The sequence below is a fragment of the Cottoperca gobio genome, chromosome 12 (genome assembly GCF_900634415.1).
Source record: "Cottoperca gobio chromosome 12, fCotGob3.1, whole genome shotgun sequence".
In the NCBI taxonomy this organism is placed as follows: Eukaryota; Metazoa; Chordata; class Actinopteri; order Perciformes; family Bovichtidae; genus Cottoperca; species Cottoperca gobio.
Window position 1 is genome coordinate 7929441 of NC_041366.1, and position 10350 is coordinate 7939790.

The following is a 10350-nucleotide window of genomic DNA, read 5'->3' on the forward strand; positions in this document are numbered from 1 at the left end:
TGCCAATCTGGCTACTGGGATGCATAAAGAGCTTCTGGAAAACCGCTGTCTAAACCCTTACTGTATGCCAGCATCGTATCTGCCAGACGGAGTGTCCTTGAGGTTGGAACCATCTCCCTAACATTTTCAGCAGGCTGTTTTTCTGTAGCTGACCCTGTGACCTCCCTTAAGCCCAGCAAAAATACATGTTTTAGTATCACACCATCATTAGCATCATAGTATCACAGCCTGCTCTCCTGTGCACACGTTTTTAAATTTCAAGGGTGCATGTCCTGTGCACCAAAAAAAATGTGGTACATGTCCCCAGGGATTGCATGGGGGATAAGGCAGTCGTTTTAGACTGAAATTACATTGTGGAAAGTGAAAGCATCGAGGCTGAGCTGCATACTCTTGGCTGTCGCCTGACTCATACTGGGTTGAAGGACCCAAATGGAAGATTGGCCTCTTAAACCACTGAATGTCTAGTTTGAAGTCTCAAACTAGATATCAAATAAATCGAAATACTATTTTAAAGCTCTGCGAAATCTAGTTTTTGTTTTTATGTGGACCCCAGCGAGAGTAGTTGTTACCAAGGCAACATGTAATGGAGATTCAAATGAAGAATAAATAAAAGTCAAAACAATACTACAGTTAGGTCCACCACTATAAATGCCATAGACAATAGTTATCCTTGACATTCAACCTATGTACATAGTGAATGTAAATAGTGAATATAGCAGTCGGGGAAATGGAAATTATTGCATTTGTATAAAAGTATAAGGTGCGTGTCATAATTAGAATATTACTATTACTATTATATTACAGTTTTTACAGACTATGGAAAAGTATGAGAAAAGCTTTGATGAACTGCTTAATATGACACTAGAAGGTCTTGCCGCAGACTCTGCAGGACTGCAGAGAATGTGTGTATTTGCATACGGTCAATTGTGGCAGGATTAGCTACCAATTGTTGGGCAATGGCTGTTGAACTTCAGCTATTAGGTGAAGGATAAATGTAACTGTACTGCCAGTTGCTCTAGTTTTCATTTTGTATACATGAGGGTGTGAGCTGATGAGTAGTTTAGGCTAAATGAAGCTGTCCAACTACTATTCAAGACTTGTTGATGCCACAGGAATCCCCTCTAAAATCAGAAAGTGGTGGTATAATGTTGTGGTAACAATTTATAATTGCATTATCTCACATCCTCTGAGGCCAAGAGAGTTAAAAGAAGTCTCATTTATCAGATTCAACATTTTTATCTCCTAGCTGATTCTGCTTGTGTCTTTCTGGAGTGTGGATGTTCATTAACACTATGTATGCAAAGAGAATTCATCAAATGTAAATAACTTATTAAGCGAGGATTGTGATGCCCCTAGCAGATAAAGATAGAGTCATCAAAAGTCAACCAAAACAGAATTGCTCACTCGACCACAACAGACCTGATCTCCACAGTGGTTGTGGAATAGGGCTTTGATGGATTAGTCTCTTCATCCACTTTTAGGCAGGGTTGAGTAGGAGGCAAGAGATCCGATGGGAGATGTTCTTTTTTTTTCCTCCCATTGATCTATGAAAATAACCCATGATTTACTGTGAAATATTGACCGTCTGCAAGAAGAAGGTCCTCTGATAGGCATTATTGATTGATTCATTGTTGATTCTGGAGATGTTCTCCTCTGTTTTGAGGTATTTGTGATGGTAGTACACAGGAACCTGACTGAGTCAACTGCTTTTCTAATTGAGCCTGTGAAAGCCTGTTGAGAAGCCATCAAAGTACTGCGGGTAGTTGAGGTGTTGCAGCACATTTAGATGTTTTAAAAAAATATATAAGATTTATAACTGCATCTTTCACTGAGAGACTCAACCTTGTGGTATGTCTTACATGTGGCAAGTTGGGACAAAGTGAGATAGCAACAGGCATTCCTATCCTTAATGGTGTCTTATAAAGTCAATGAGGAATGTTACTTCTTGGCAACCCAATACAGATTGCTAAATAAAGACCTTAGGGTTGTGTTTGTCATCCTTATTTCTCATTCTTTCATCCCTGACTAAGGGCAAGCAGTGTGATATTTGAGGTGTACTTGAAAATAGAGGCTGGGAATGTACCTGTATTGGGCATTTGCTTTTTGTGAGGAGATAGTAGAAGAGGAGAAGTGGTACATGTTTGTTGGACTTTGTAAATTTAAAGCTTAATTGACCAATTTGTTGACCTGCTGCCTACTGATAAACACCGTTGACAGAGTTTTCAACATTCCAGCAGTAACTAGTCTCTTTAATCCCTGCCTCATTGTCTTGCAATGATAAGGACAAATGAATTCTAAACAATATTAGCTACAATGAAGTGTACACGTTCCTTCTGTGGACGATGATGAAAGCTGAATTTCAGCAGAATGCTAATTTTGCTATTAGTCCCAAAATGTCCCACTAATAGGTTTATACTAAAATTAAGTGGATAATTCACATTCACAGAGAGTGCTGAACAAAGTCCCCGGGACTATTGTGAAGAAATCTTGAGTTTTAAATTCAATAATGTGAATTACAGGTCATGAGCGTATTCTCTGCCATGCACTAATCCTACCCGGAGATAAGAGAGTAAAATTAATGTTTGAGCAAAACTGATTCCGTCGTTCCATGTAAGGTTTTAATTCTCAGCAGATGCCAAACTCTGCCTCGGGCTTTGTATCTCATTGAATATAATCACCTTAATGAAAGCATTGTGGATATGTGTTAAAACACATGGAAATTAGTTCCTAAAAATAGGCTTATTAATTAAGGGTAATAACATAACCAAGTTCCACAATAAATTAAGCTGACAAAATAACTACCGGCATGAAAGTAAGGGTACACTGATATTCATAATATGCCACCATGCAAACATATAACATTATCAAAATGAAAATCTATACTTACACATTACAGCCAATTACAGAGGTGCAAAGAAATCTGGAGCTATGTATTAAAAATACATTATTTCCTAGGCCTAAATGATCAAGTATGGCACATCAGCGGTTCCTACTTATACACTTGCAGTTGTTTGAAAAGCCACGAGAATCCCAGAGCAAGGTAGCACTGAAAGCTTGAACACAACAATTGACCTGGGCACAAAGCTTTTTTAACTCAACAAAGAGCCACACTACTTAATTAACCCATCACCTTGTGGGGAGAACCATTGGACAATATACAACTATACAGACTTGGACAGAAAAGTCTGTGTGAACTTGGTATTGATTATGTGGACTGAAATCATTATTCTTACTGCACTATATGTACACACAGTGAAAAGGGACTGGAGTCCAGGGTATTCCTTGTGGAGGTATCCAAAGAAAACAGTGTACAAAGAAGAAGAAGAAGAAGAAGAAGAAGAAGAAGAAGAAGAAGTCATCAATAATAATAATATAATGATACTATTGATGTAATAGATATCCTTCTTGTTTTCCAGCATGTTATAGAACACTGCGTACACATAGAGTGAATAAATAATCCATCAGTACAGTTCAGTAACCCCCGACAAAGTTCTGAGAAAGTGCTATGATGAAAACCACAGAGTAAATGTGCCAGCACACACAGTTGTACAATTCTGAAAGGACACTAAATAATTTAACAAACAATTCATAATACAATGGCCAATCTATTCACTACCTGTTCCCTGCATGGAGTATGTGCTACAGTCTGGATGAGCTACACTACATTGCTTCATGAACAACACATGCACTTTAGACACGTTTCCTAAAAGCATAGCTTACTAAAATTGGGAAATTTGTACATAAAGCCTTAAATTCCATCCATTCATTCATCCTTTTCTGCCGTTTACATTAGTGTGGCAGAGGGCTAAGAATCAAGGTAGTCCAGAAGTCTCTCGCCCCATCAACATTCTCCAGCTCCTCCTGCAGGATCCTGAGGTGTTCCAGAGGCAGATGAGATATATAATCTCTCTAGTGTGTACTGGGTCTACCCTACCAGGTGGACATGTCCGGAAAACCTCCCAAAGGATGACCGAACAATCTTAACTGACTCCTTTGGATGTGAACGAGCGGCGGCTCTACTCCGAGCTTCCTCTATGTCTGAGTTTTACCCAATCTCTAAGGGTTAGCCCATCCACCCTTTGGAGGAAACTCATTCCTGCCATACGTATCCGCAATCTTATTCTTTGGACACTACCCAAAGCTCATGACCATAAGAGAGGATTGGAACAAAGGTCCACGGGTAAATTGAAAGCTTTTCTTTTCGGCTAGTACAACGGCCGCATTACTGCTGACCCCGCACCAAACTGCCTGTCAATCTCCATTTTACCGTCACTCATGAACAAGCCCCCGGAGATACTTGAACTCCTTCACCTCGGGCCAGCAACTCACTCCCAACCCAGAGGTAGCAATCCAACTTTTTCCAGTAGAGGACCATGGCATCAGACTTTGAAGTGCTGATTCTCAAGCCTTCAATTTCAGTGCAAAATTATGAGATTTAAAGAACATGAAAAACAGCCCTCTCTAGTTTTTGCTCACCCTCAGGAATATTCAGAGCAAAGTTTTAAATTACATGAAAGCCTTTTGACTGATTGGAGCTTGGAACTGTTTGCTAATTGGTCTCTAATTGGCTCCGAGTAGTGAGCTGCTGCTTGTCATTCTGGAAAACAGCATTTGAGAAGAATTACAAAAATGTAAAAGTTTTAACGAGACTCAATACATGTGAATGGCCTTTTAGGAGATGTTTTGAGTTGATGAAGATGAGTGCGGTCCAATACTCATGATCTACAATTGATTTGCTCTGTATTCCCACTTGTCATGGCTGGTAGTCACCTTAACAATTCAACTCACTGTGTGATCAGCTGATATCATCTGTCAATTTTCATCAACGTACAGCAGAAGAAAATATTCACCCACAATGTCCATCCTTTGTTGCAGTCCTTGGAAGTTACAACACAATTGCATCACTTTTTGCAAAATATTCCATTTCCCTGGTGTGTGTGTGTGTGTTTGTTTCAGTGAAAGAGCATATGTGTTCATGAGGAACATTGTTTATGTATCTTTCTCTGACAATATGTGTTAGAGACAAAGAGTGTGTGTGAGGGTGAGATTGACCATGCATGTGTATTTGGTTTTTTTTTCTTGGGAGAGGGAGACAGTGTATGATAAATATTCAGTGTTTATCAGCATGTCTTGGGGTGTTAGCTGAGGTCAATGAGATAGATTCCTCCTCATTGGGAGACTGAGGATGGAGAGCAACAACACGCCTTTGGGCCCCACGGCACTCGATTCACAGAATCACAAACAGCATCCGGCCCCCAAGCCTCCATCAGCGCTGAGCCAATATTTATTTGCTCTGATAAAACGAACACAGAATATCATTGTTCGCCATGCAGGGTTTGTTTGCCGGATAGATTGTTTGCCTTCCGAAAATTGGAACTCTTTAGCAATGTTATCACCGCAGGCTGTGCTGGTGTCATTATGTCAAACGTCAAACAAGTTAACTCACAGGGGCAATGTCGGAAAGTGATCATACAATAGTTATTTATTTTCTTTTCAGAAAACAAACGGGTTGATTTAAATGTCCAGGGTCCTTGTGAGTCTAAGCTCTATTCATTATCCCATTGGATGAATGGAATTGGATTTAAACACACAATGATCAATCACCTAACTCAGACCTTCTTTTTCATTAAGTCAGGTGTTCACGGTCAGTGTACCTATCATATTTCTGAGTATGGTTTTAAAACAATGTCATTTCTTTTCTTTTATTATTGAGTAGGGCACTGGATTGCAATTTGAAATGAGTGATTACATTACAGTTACTAATGCTCCATTACTTGTGGTGTAGTGCTTGTTTGCTGTCCTTCCAGGCAAGCTGTTCTCATACACCGTTCGTAGCTATACCTACGAAAAGTAAAGTTATTCCCGTATATTGTATGAAAATACGTTTTTATGTATTCCACATGATTGTGAACCAGGAAGGATAAAGAGCAATGAAGTCTGTGTAGGGAGGAAGTTGGGGTAGATGGGGGAGTCCAAAAACACAGGAATTTCGACCAGGAGACCGCCGTTTTTGTCCCATGTGAAACCAGAATTGATTTATTTGTCACGTAAATTCCGTACTTCCGTATTAGCACTTCCGTATTTATTTTAATCCAAACGCCAATTTATTTGTCACGTAACCTTGCCACTTAACTCTAGTTATTTGAACCCAAACCACGATCTTTTCGTCAACCTAACCGAATAGTTGTGTTGCCTTAACCTAGGGGTCGGCAACCTGTGGCTCAGGAGCCTCATGCGGCTCTTTAACCCCTCTGCAGTGGCTCCCTGAAGCTTTGACAATGTATTTTTTTGTTGCACAGTGGACAATCTTTCAAACGGAACACCTCTTATACTATATTATATATTATACCTCTTTTACTGCCAACGATGCTGGTTTACCTGTCTGCTTGATATGTGGCGAGAAATTAGCTAACAACAAAACATTTAATGTCGAAAGACATTTCAAGAACAGACACACAGCATTTGCCGAAAAGTACAGAGATGGAGGTGCGCGAAAAAAAGCGAACAAGAAGAGCAAATATTCTTTCAAGAAATGGATGAAATCTTCAAACTCATCTACTGCTGCTAGTTTTGTGGCCGCTCAGGAGATAGTACGGCGTGGAAAGCCGTTCACAGATGGAGAATACATGAAAGAAGCTTTCTTAAAAATATCAGAGCATCTATTTTCGGACTTCAAAAACAAAGATGAAATTGTTCAGAAGATTTGAGATATGTCTCTCTCTGCAAAGACCATCAAGGACAGAGCCATTAAAATGGCAACAAACATCACCAAACAGCAAATTGAGGACATCAATTCAACTGAAGCATATTCAATCGCCTGTGATGAGTCAAGTGATGTTGAACAGACAGCGCTGTTATGCAGGTATGTGAACTGTGATGTGGTGCAGGAAGAAATCATTGAGTTGATACCGCTAAAAGAGTTTGGTGTTGTCCTAATAACAATATAATCTCAACAGTTTCCTTTGTATTTCTGTAATTTCATAAACGCAACAAATATAGTATAACTATATACAGTATATACAACTTAAGCTGTGTTATGAAATATGTGTTTCGGCTCCAGACACATTTTACTTGGTGGAAGAGGTGGCAAAATGGCTCTTTTGATAGTAAAGGTTGCCGACCCCTGCCTTAACCAAACCAAGTTGTTTCCTGCGATGATGGAAGTTCATTTAGAAAAATACTGTATGCATGTAACAAGCGGAAATTTACACATGTTGCTGAACATCGTAGGGAGAAAGATCATTTAAACCATTCTATGAGGATACGTTGTTCTCAGACTTCACCGGAGTTATTTTGACTTTCAATTAAAACTTCCTCCACAAAAAACATTATACAACTGCTCTCATAAGAGGAGCACTGCAGTACTCCTACTGTAAAATGGTTTCCATGTACGAAATTGGTGCAGTGCAGTTTTAAATATAGCAGTCCCACACATGGAAGCTTTACATTGTTGGAATGAACCTTTGATGGAGTAATGGAAGGTAATGGGACCAAATATTGCACTTCTGCTGTTGAGTAATTCACTATAAGGTAATAACTTCAATAAGTAATACGTAATGAGTAGTTGATTACTTGTCAGTAACTGTTCCCAGATCACCTATTAAAAACGACAACAACAACGCAACCAACCACAAGATTATGTGATGCTGTAAATAACATTTGAGTGAAATTCACTTCCATCATTCTTGGCGGTGATCTATTATCTCCAAGTGAAACTGTGCAACATACATTTGTCATTCAGACGTTGTAATAAAACATTGTTTTTCCTTTTACAAAAAGATGTTATTCTCACAATGTGGCATTCTTGACATTTCCCTTGTCTAATAAATATATTGAACGCAGCACTTGACTATCACTGATTCAGTGAGAAATAATACTTTGTAGTTCAGTCTGTCTCCCACTCTTTTTGTCTGTCCCCATGCTGGCTCCCTTCTCTTTTGCAGCCTCTTCATTTCCCCCTCCTCCCTGCCTCCCGCCGCATTATTATTTCCTTCCCTTTCTCTTTCACTCTCATTTTCTTTTCCTCTTGGTCTGTCTTATTCGCTCTCTATTGGTCTCACTTTTGCTCACTGCTGACAATAGCAGCATGATGATTTTCTCTGAAAGATTTCATGTCTTATCTGATAAAGATATTGTCAAAACATAAAAATGTAAAAACGCGTCAGAGACTAATCTGCCTTTCTAATTGTTTTTGTGTTGCCATATTCTAATTGTAAATATCTGCCAGGCCCAGGGCTCACTGTAGCTCCAGGGAGAAGAGGAGGAAAACAATTGGGCTGGCAGGTACACAAAGTGATCAAAAAAAGACCTTACAATGAAAATGTCTCATCATCTTGGCTTCACATCAAATTCAGGCTCTAATTCAAGATTCCAGTGATCACTTTTAAAGCTGTGTATGGCCAGGAAACTACCAGCATTAAGGAATGTTGGTTGTACCTTGCTTCAGGCTCAACACTAAAGGAGACTGTGGCTTTAAAATGTTGGCTTTTAAACCTTGGAACTCAATGCCTTTGGATTTGAGATCTGTAGACACTGTGGACACCCTTAAAAGGTAGCTCTAGATCAATATCTTTAGACCTTCCTTTTTCCTCGACACCCTTATATTGTATCCATTTATCTCTCTTGCTTTGGTCTTGTGGTATGAAGCACTTTGTGACATCTACTTTAGAAAAGTTGCCATACAAATAAACTTGACTTACTTACCTACCTACTTACAGTTCAACATGCCTATACCACAAATTTAACCAAGAGTTAAATTACCAATTTGCTGACACAATCTGAAGAAAACATTTGAAGCTGCAGAAAGGTTATATTTATTGCAAATCTGTCTGAACAGTTCTTCCTGTTATAGTCAACCCCAAATTGATAGTTAGATAGAAATACATACAGAGACACAAACACACACACACACACACACACACACACACACACACACACACACACACACACACACACACACACATACGTGCACACACTAACAGGCATGTATACAGATATATACCTGTGAACATGCAGGTATTCATACATGTTTTTCTATATTTGTGAGGACCGCCATATTTATCAAGATTGTTCCGGTGCGAGTTGCTGAGTGTTAGAGATATTGGCCGTAGTTTATTCCATGAGTGGAAGCACGCTTGAGCACAACAAGCTGAGTGCCATCTAGTTGAATTATATTCAAGAGAAGGCAGACATCTCTACGGCCGATATCTCCAATGCTCGGCAGCTCACACCAAAACAATCTAGATTGATAAATAGCACTACAGTACACTACATATATATTTTACGATTTGGGGTCCCTGTCCCTTTAAAGTTGTCATGACTATCTTTAATGTGTCCAGATGTGAGGTAAGTCCCCATAATGTGAATGTGTGAACAGGTTTCTGTCTTTAATTCATACTATGTGTTAGGGTAGGATACCTCACACTTGCCCCAAATCCAGTATGTCAGTTCCTATATTTTAACTTGTAAGGGCTTTCATTAAAGGAGACTGTGAGCCTAACCTTTACCCTTAGAGTGAAACCTAATTCTAACGTGGTCTTAACCCTCAAACAGCCCTTTGAAGATTGACCAAGGGTCCTCCTCACTTTCAAATAATGCCCTGACGCCAAAGCTCTAAATTCCAAACTGGTCCTTACAAAGATAGCAGAACAAGAGCACACACACACACACACACACACACACACACACACACACACACACCTAAGTGATTTTCCACAATGAAGGATGAAAGCAGCCTTCTTTCAGTCATGTATAGACATGTGTTGATGATAGAAGTGATGTAACATGTTTTCTAGTTGTTGGTTTTCTGCCTATTCATCTCCTGCGGTGGCTAGTCATTTTGCCGTGATGAGCGTCATGTTGCTTCTGATGGCCACATGCAGTGATGTTCCTAATATGACACCAGTCTAATCAGTCTCTTAAATGATAACCGGATTAGGGAGTTTTTGATTGCTTTCACCCAATACATATTCAAATTCATGATTTGATTCCAATCCAAATACCATCAGTCAGGTCCATTAACAAGAGGATTTACATGCAATCAAGCTGTCTCTCCTCTGACAACTCTACATCACAACAGAAAGTTTTACGTCTGCCAGTAATTCAACACTGGTGATAGGCTCATCAGCAAGCTGAAAACCTCATGTCAGACATGAAACAAATCACCTGATATGACACTTCTGTGCACTTTGGCAGTGTATCAGGCACCCTGCTGAGTGTCTGTTAAATTAGGAAGGCGCACTAACAAGGCAGATAGCTTTGACTTAAGTACAAACGTCTTTTTGAAAACTTGATTTGAGTGACAGAAACGCTGAAGCTGTGGTAAATTGCGCCTCAAACTGACAAATTTTT